Source organism: Gossypium arboreum, chromosome 8 (genome assembly GCF_025698485.1).
Source record: "Gossypium arboreum isolate Shixiya-1 chromosome 8, ASM2569848v2, whole genome shotgun sequence".
In the NCBI taxonomy this organism is placed as follows: Eukaryota; Viridiplantae; Streptophyta; class Magnoliopsida; order Malvales; family Malvaceae; genus Gossypium; species Gossypium arboreum.
In genome coordinates, this window is record NC_069077.1 from 57,399,829 (window position 1) to 57,409,271 (window position 9,443).

The following is a 9,443-nucleotide window of genomic DNA, read 5'->3' on the forward strand; positions in this document are numbered from 1 at the left end:
TCATCACGCTATAAAAGGCTTGCCTAGCCTCATTATTCGGATTGTTGGCCATAGGTTGAGAGTCCGCCACGCTGTCCCTTCTTGCGGGAGCAGGCACCACACTCTCCACATCATCAGCTATTGCTCGGTTGGGATCGGGATCCATTGCTATAAACAAACACAAATTGATTCTCGTAAATCACCACACTATCAATTTATCACTATATGGCATGTATAGCTAGACCCCAAACATATCACGGTAGTCCTAGAATCGACTAAACCGTGGCTCGATACCAATAAAATTGTAACACCCGACCCGAGACCATCGCCGTTCGGACGCGAGGGTTAACGAGCCAAGTCCTCTTAAAGCACCGACCAATTTGGCATTTCCAGACAGGCTGGAAAACTGCGTCACTGTCGCCATAAAAATCATATCTCGAGTTTCAAAACTCGGAAACTGATTCCGTAAATTTTCCCTGAATTTAGACTCATATATCCTTCCATGGATTTATTTCTAGAATTTTTGGTCGGGCCAATTGGTACAGTTTATTAGTTAAAGTCACCCATGTTACAGGGATCGACTGCTCTGACCTTTGCGCTTTACAACTTGAATATCTCTCTGTACAGGGCTTTAATACTGGTTCCGTTTGTTTCTAATGAAACTAGACTCAAAATGGAATCTTCACATATAAGGTATGACTCCTAATTCTTTCTGGATAATTTATAGTGAATTTTTAAAGTCGCGACAAGGGACCCAGAAACCGTTCTGGCCCTGTCTCACAAGAACTTTAATATCTCTCGGTATACTGATCATAGGATCGTTTCGTTACTTTCATATGAAAATAGACTCGTCAAGGTTCGATCACATAATTTATTCACTATTTAAAACCATTCCTACAAATTTTGGTGATTTTCCCCATCCACGTCACTGCAGCTGGCAGCATCTGTTTTTAAGGTAGGCTTTACCTAATTTGTAGTCTCCATGGGCCAACTATGGTCTTGCCATACATGGGTCCACATATGATCATATTTAGCCATTCCAATGGCTGATCATGTGACCAACACTCCCATTCCAATCCATAATCACATCATGAAACCATATATAATTACAAACCACAAATGGTCTAATTCCATACTCCACTATTACGAACCATTTTCGCATGGCCGTACACATATACATCACAAGTACTTAAAAATAACCGAGGGTAGTCCTATACATGCCATATCCGAACTCAACTAAAGGAGTACCAAAAAGGGCTTTGATAGTGTGGTTGACTTCAACTTCTATGATCCCGAATCCGATCGCTAACGAGCAAAATCTATAATCGAGAAACAAAGAAACGGAGTAAGCAATTTATGCTTAGTAAGTTTGAGCCATAATATACACACAACCAAAGCATAGCATTCAAGTAGCTAAACAATAATTCATATGCACAATTTCTCAAAGACATGCTTACTTCACAATCCCAACTCTTATATTCATACACAAATAACGGCCTAGTTAATGCCGATAGCTCATTTATCATTAGAGCGAATATTCAGACAAGATTTACTCATAGTGTGCAAAGCACACAAAACATACCTTGTTGGGGATTTCACAAATGCAATAACTGAAAATTTTCCAGCAGCTTATAAATTTCAAATCACATACCTTCGAGTTTATCCGGATATAGCTACTGTTCAAAACACCTTCGGAGATAGCCCGTTATGGTAACCCACGCAAATGCCTTCGGACTTAACCCGGATATCACAACTCGCACAATTGCCTTGGGCTTAGCCCGTATCATAGCTCGCACAATTGCCTTCGGGCTTAGCCCGGATATCATAGCTCGCACAATTGCCTTCGGGCTTAGCCCGGATATCACTCGAACATTCATACACATCTTTGTTTCATTTTCACAACAAAACTTTTATGCACAATTCACTTAACAAAAATATCATTTCGGCTCAATGGCCATATACAAGGGCAGAATTTCGATTGCTTATTACTTCATTCAATCGAATCAAAATCTAAGTTTCGATACTCGAAAACTTACCTCGGATGTTGTCGAACGATTCCGATGGCTATTCGACTACTTTTTCCTTCCCTTTATCGGATTTAGCTCCCTTTTGCTCTTGAGCTTAATGAATACAAGTAGAAGTATTCAATATTTCTATCAATAATGTTTACTAGTAAATCACATTCGGCATCTCATATCATCTCACTTTATTATAATTTATCATTCAACCTTTGAACCAAAACGCCATTATATGGCCACATATACATACATCCATATATTTAAGCTCAAGAATTTTAACATAACATCAAGTGCTCAAATTACTCATGTGGCCGATTACACATGGTCATAAATACACAAAATCAAAAATAATTTCAAGGTTTTTCACACTATACATGTACTAGGCCGAATGTACATGCAAATTTCACAACATTCTTCAACAAATTTCTTCTTTAAACAAACATATTTATCACTTTCTTCATAATCAAAATATCATGTGCAAACATATATACACATATAGGTGCATGGCGAATCTCAAGGTGTTCATAACCCTCTAAAACACAAATTTTACCAATCAAGTAACAAGCATAAATCATGCTCATGAATGCATCATGGCGAATACATCACAATCATGCCCCATTGAACTTTGGTCATGGTTAAACAAAGAACTCAATGTCTTACTCAAGATTGCTACAAAGAAATTTCAAGAGTAGTCAATTCATCATTGCATGCATCATTAGCAAGCTTCACATTTAGCATGCAATGGCTTTAACATAATATCAACCTTGGCCAAATACCATTTTTCATGGCATAACAAGGATTTGAACCATGGCTAACATGCACATCAAGTTAGCAACCAAAACAAGCATGAATCTCATGACACAACCTCATACATACCTTAATCTTGATGCAAGTTTAGCCAAATCTCCTTCTAGATCTCTTCTAAACAAAGAAAATGAAGCAAAATCTCTTCTTCCTCTTAGGAATTTCGGCCAAAGGAAGGAGGGAAAAGATGAACAATTTTTTGTTTTTTCTTTCTTAGTCTTTGCTCAAAGAAAGGATGAATGACAACTTTTTTTTCTTTCTTTCTCTCTAGCTACTGGCACCATGGGGGGCATCCATGCTCATTTTTTTTCATTTCTTAATTCTTTCTACATAATGCACTAACTAAACATGTTGGAAACATGTCCCTTGCCCATAATCTAGACATGGTCAACCACTCATTCAAAATAAATGGAGTATTTGACATGCAACTCCATTTATTTTGCTTCATTCCTTTATTAACCTCTTGAAATTAGCTACATATTTTTAAATCCTTTCACATGAGTCCTTTTTCTTTCAATTCACAATCAAATTAACTAAATCAAAGAATTCAAAATTCACACATGTGCACACACATATTATAGGCATCAAAATAAATTTTAAATTATTTTTATGCCTCGATTTTGTGGTACCGAAACCACATTCCGACTAGGGTCAATTTTGGGCTGTCACATATTCTGTATGCCAATATGGGCCTTTTTGGGCAAACACTTATTCGTGTGTTGTTTTTCTATATAACTATATGCCTAATTCAGAGACTTATAGACTCTTACCATTATTCATTGAATCGTCATACTTAGCTTAGGTATAAGTTTCGTTCCTCTAAAATACACCAAACTAAGGTGTCACAAATGCACTCAGAAAGAAACTTATACTTAATCCAATCCTAATGCTGGAAACTTAAAGCTATCCTTTTAAGCCTTATTCCTATGGACTATATTTCAAATTTTCAGGACTTTGCCCAAGGGCATACTCGTGAAGTCCTATTTCTTAAATGATTTATCACTTTACTTATTCAGAACATATTTCAAAATTCTTACTTCTAAAGCAACACTCGAATACTAGGGCTTTACCAGGAAGGATGTTATCACTCTCCCCCACTTAGGAAATTTTGTCCTTAAAATTTCTTATCTTTCTCAAAGTTCTATTACCTAAGTAAGACAACATTCAGTCATCAAGGACAGTATTACTTCTGTATAAGTTTCCAATATCTCTTCTCTACTGGCATATCGGTTGAAAATCTCCTCGAAAATCGTCACTTATCTACTTTTGAGGACATAAATTAAATTTGGCAGTCAAACAATTAAGGGCGAATCTTATGCAATTTCCTTAGGACATTGTTAAACTCATACTGGGGAATATAAGTCGTCATTTTGACTTACTATGCATCCCTTATTTATTGCTATCATTTCAACACTCATCTCTTATGACAATTCTCAATACCCTATTTGAAGAAGTCGAACAATTCCCACCAGATTAACTACCCTGGCAAGGCTAACTTTCCTTATAAATTAGCCATGCTTTTGCCTTTAAATTTGTAAGATTAATTGAAATCCCATCCTTCCTCTTGTTACACTCTTCCTTACTTTCCTCAGAAGCAAGGTCCCTGCAATGAAACCAAGAAACCATCCAGACATCATTGAGACGACATTGCTTAAAGCCTTATCTCTCTTTTTCCTTAGGGGTCCCTAGCCAAAGGACAGACTTAGATCCTGGTGTGGATTACTCAATTTCCCCATTACCCATTCTCATTAGCGACTCTATTAGCACCTTGTAGCTAGAAGAGACTCTTCAAAAGATCACATGGAACTTGAGGAACGACCACGTTACTTAGTACAAATCGGCACCATATATGTGAGGCAATTTCTCACCGTTGTTCCATAGGGAGAAACCACAAAGGAAATCACCATTGAGACCTCCTCTCAGCACCGAGCGTTAGCTTTCTAAGGTCTCTAGTGGTCCACTAGCTTGAAAGGTCACTCTTTTCCAACACGTTCACCATATTCCTCTGTGACCCTTCCTCTCAATAACCTTACTAATTATTTCCTTGCATTTTTACTAGCTCTGCACAAAAGTAGGGATAGTGAAACATACTTGTGAGACTAAGCCAGGCACGGCGTGCTATGCATACAGGGTTCCTTCATATCCCTTCGTCTGAGAACTAGCTAAACCATGCTCTGATACCAAAACTTGTAACGCCCACTACCTAACCTGATCTACCGGATCTGAATCTTGAGTGTTATGTCCTTCTTACATATGTAACTTAGAAATTTTCTTTTACTCATTACTGTAAACATCTCTATGAGTATAAAAGAATTTCTTATTATCGTACATTTGCATTTCGCCTATGTACAAACTACTATCTATGGCTACTATAGGGTTTCTTGTAAAAATACAATGTGTGGTTATTATTTCGACTCACTAGACATTTCTACTTCCTCTCTTAGTCTATTGGATATACTTTTGGGGCACTACTTAATGAACTTCAGCGTAAACTCTAACTGGTCATTTGACTTCATCTGTATGCATAACAGCCCAACGCGCCGCTTTCTTGGTATAGCCTTGACATCGTCTTTCGATGCATATTCCTTTATAGACTTGAAAATAGAAACAACTTTTGTAAGTTCGTAAGAACTTAGTGAGCTAAACTTTAAAATACATTTTCTTTCATTCTACATTAAATATGTTATTTTGCACATCCTTGGGGTATTTCTTGACCCTTCTTCCTTCTTTAGTGGGTATAATACTGATATTACCATATTTCTTTCTCCAGAACCATTTTCCTTTCTCCTAAGCATACTATACTTAACATTTCTTTACTTTCTATATCATTTCTTAAATCTTATCTTTACATAATCCTTAACCTTTTAATTTACATTATTATCAGACTTAATACTTATTTCATACTTACCAGTCTTATCATTTTTTTAGGCGGGTTAGACTATGCCCAATGCTTAACTCAAAATTCGCCCAGGTTTTCCTTACCTTAGTGCACTCTTTATACATACTTTCAACATAAAATTTTGCCTCGCCACATACTCTGGCATACACTAGCCTTTCTATTCATTCCTTCTAACTATATGGGGTTTGTCATTCATTCGGTGTCCGTTCAAAGGCATTGTCTTCAAATGATCATCACGAGATCTGTTCTTCAGATTTCACCGCAAAGTTATTCCTTTCCAAAGATAACCATAGAGGCTTTTTAGAGTCTCTCCATGTAGGTGACCTTTTAACAGATATAGCCATAAAGGCTATCTTTAATAAAGATCGCCACAAAAGCTTCCTTGAACAAAGATTACCTACAAAGGCTTCCTTTAATAGAGATTAGCCACAAAGGATTCCTTTAACAAAGATTAGCCACAAAGGATTCCTTTAATAGAGTTTAGCCACAAAGGCTTCCCTTTAACAGAGATTACCCACAAAGGCTTCCATTTAACAGAGATAGCCACAAAGGCTTCCATTTAATAGGGATAGCCATAAAGGCTTCCAATTAATATAGATTTCCACAAAGGCTTCCTTAGATTGCATCACAAAGGTGTCTTCTTATTGTAACACCCTTAACTCGTATCCGTCACCAGAACAGGGTTACGAGCATTACCAAAATTTTTCAAAACATTTTTTAGATAATTCACGTAAATTACTATTCATTAACTGATATTATTCATAATGTCCTTTAAATGGACCCTCGAGGCCCAATACGAGCATTAGAATCGAGTCAGGACTTAATCAGAAACTCTAAGAATTTTTCGTAAAATTTAAAAATTTTCCAAGTTATAGGGCACACACGCCCGCGTGGTCCAAGGGACACACCCGTGTGACCCTAGGACATGCCCATGCTACAAGTCGTGTATTACCCTGTGTAACTCTCTGACTTGTGTACACAGCCATTGTAATAGTCCGGTTTAGACCCTAGTCAGAATAAAGGTTTCGGGACCACAAATTCGAGTAAGAAAAATATTTTAATATTATTTTTTGTTCTTATAATATGTGAATTAACATGTATGAAAGTTTCGTGTGAAAATTTAGTTGTTTGTATGCTTAATTTGATAAAAGGACCTAATCACCTAAAATGTAAAAGATGTGTTCTATTTGCTAAAGTGTCTATTTGCTATGTCTTTATAATTGAGAGGTCCTTATGTTGTTATTTGACCATTGAACTATGAGTGGACATTAATGGCCTTAATATAATGGTTTATTAATTGATAATTGATGAATTAATATGTGTCAAATAAAAGAAATGTTAAAATTAGTTCATTTTAAGTGTTCTTCAATCAAAAATCAAAGAAAAAGAGTACCTAGGGTTTGGCCAATGCTTTCTATGATTAAGGTATGTGTTTTGATCGATTTTTGATAATTTCTATGTTTTTGTGATCGTTGCTTTGTGTTTTACTAAGCTTATGCCGCAATTTCTGATTTTGTTGATGATTTTGAGTTATGCTATGTTGATAATGTGAGCTTTATGAATTTTAATGGTGGTAAATGAAAGATATGTGTTAGATTACTAAGTTTTGTCTTTTAATTTTTGATGAAATTGAGTAATTTTGGCTAATTTGTAAAAATGAGATTTTGAGGGACTAAAATGTAAATTAAATGAAATGTGGGGGCTTATATGAACACTATGAATATTATGTGTATTTTGTGATTTTGTGAAATAGTGACTAAAGTGTTAAAATGTGAAAATGTGAAGGTTAATTTGTAAAATGCCCTAAATATGTGTTTTTGGATTGATTTGAATGAATGTGAATTTAAATAAGTTAAATTTGAATTGATTTAGATCAAGAACCAAAGAAAACGAAATTAGATTGAGGGAAAATGCAATTAGATTAAGGGAAAATGAAAGTCATTGAATAGTAGCTCATTCACGTTCATTTCCGTACGAGGTAAGTCAATATAAAAATAAATGTGTTTTGAATTTAATTACTATTGATTATATGCTATTGAAAAATAATGAATGATTATATGAGTTGGGAATGAAATATCCGAGAAAGTATCGACAAGGTTCTGGCGTCTAAAAAGCCCTGTACGAACCTTAGGAATAGTTAGGATACATATGTCATGACATAGGATCTAATATGAGTTATCGTGTAAGACCACGTCTGGGACGTTGGTATTGACTTATGATTTACGTATAAGTCCATGTCTAGGACAACGACATTGTATTTGGTTTCGTGTAAGACCCTGTCTAGGACAGTGGCATTGATATTTAATTACATTAAGACCATGTCTGGGACATTGACATTGTACAAGCTTTCCAAGTTATCCGAGTATCCTTATTGATTCCAAACAGTTCAATGGGCATTCTGAGAAAATGGTTGACTATGTGAATTTTTATCTGATCCAGGTACGTCTGAATTGTATACCATGTTTGAGAATGAAAGGTAAGTACATGTACCTTGCTGAATATATGATATAAGTATAAGTTGCTATGAGAATGAGATATGAAATATATATGTGAACCATGATCAAATGAACTATAAGAGATATATGGCTATGAGAGTGTAATGAATTGGTTTAAATTGATGTTATATGTTAAGTTTATTTGTATATGGCTTACTAAGCTTTTGAAAGCTTATTTTGTGTGTGTTTGCATTGTTTTATAGATATCAAACCTACTGGGAGCTCAGAGATCATCGAGGATCATCACCACACTATCGAACTCTATTCTTGGTATCTTTTGTAAATGAATATATTGAAGTATGACATGTATAGGCTAGAAGTTTGTGAATATGTTTGGTAATGTGTATATCATGCCATGTGATATGGCTAGATTATGGTTGAATTCATGGATTAATTTTGGTATATGATATGTGATGCAAATTATGCCTATGTGTTGTGCTCATGAATGGCCAAGGGAATAGGTCATTAAGGTAAGTTTGTGGTAAGTGCTTATGTGAGAAATTGGTAAGTTCATGGCATGAGAATGAATGAAGTGAATTGAGATTATGAAGTATATGTTAGGTATGGTATTAGCTCATGATTTTGCATGTTTTGATTTACATGTTGAGTATGAAATAGATTGGTGATTATATGATATGGATGATGGATGTTTGATGATTGAAATTAGATGAAAATACTATATAATTGAAGTGTATTTGATGCTTGTAGGGAGGACCCAAATTGGGTGGCAATTTGGCCTTGTAAATGGCCTATTTTTGCCCACATGAGTGTGTATCACAGCCTTGTTGCTCGAAGGCCATTTCAAGATGAGCCTAGGAAGAGCACACGGTCATACACACGGGCGTGTGCTAAGCCATGTGGCTAAGTCAATTTCGACCACGGGCTAGACACATGGGCATGTGACTAGCCATGTGAACCAAGTCAGTTTCGACCACGGCCACGGCACAAGGGCATGTTTTGTGGCCATGTGAATAAGTCAGTATGTATGCCCTGTTTTGACATGGCTTAGACACACGGGCGTGTCTAAAGCCGTGTAAGGCACACGGCCTGTTCAAACGGGCGTGTGAACTGTACGACTTTGAAAATGTTTAAGTTTCGAAAAATATTATATGAGCTTGGTTTAGTCTCGACCCTTTTCTAATGCATGTTTAAGGTCTCAAGGACTTAAGTAAGGGACTTATTGTTGATGTTTGATTATGATTTGAAAATGATGTTTATGAATTGTTCATAAAATGTTTAGATTTGTCC

The 9,443-nt window shown here is 36.0% G+C and overlaps 1 long non-coding RNA gene across 1 annotated transcript; it reads right to left on the bottom strand.

The window, feature by feature from the left end:
• Window positions 1-1,067: 1,067 nt before the first annotated feature.
• LOC128279496 (uncharacterized) lies at window positions 1,068-2,485 on the bottom strand. Its single transcript, XR_008269692.1, has 2 exons — window positions 2,016-2,485; window positions 1,068-1,298 (listed from the first exon to the last, which is right to left on the bottom strand). It is a non-coding gene; the product is annotated as an uncharacterized LOC128279496 (long non-coding RNA).
• Between the last annotated feature and the right edge of the window lie 6,958 nt (window positions 2,486-9,443).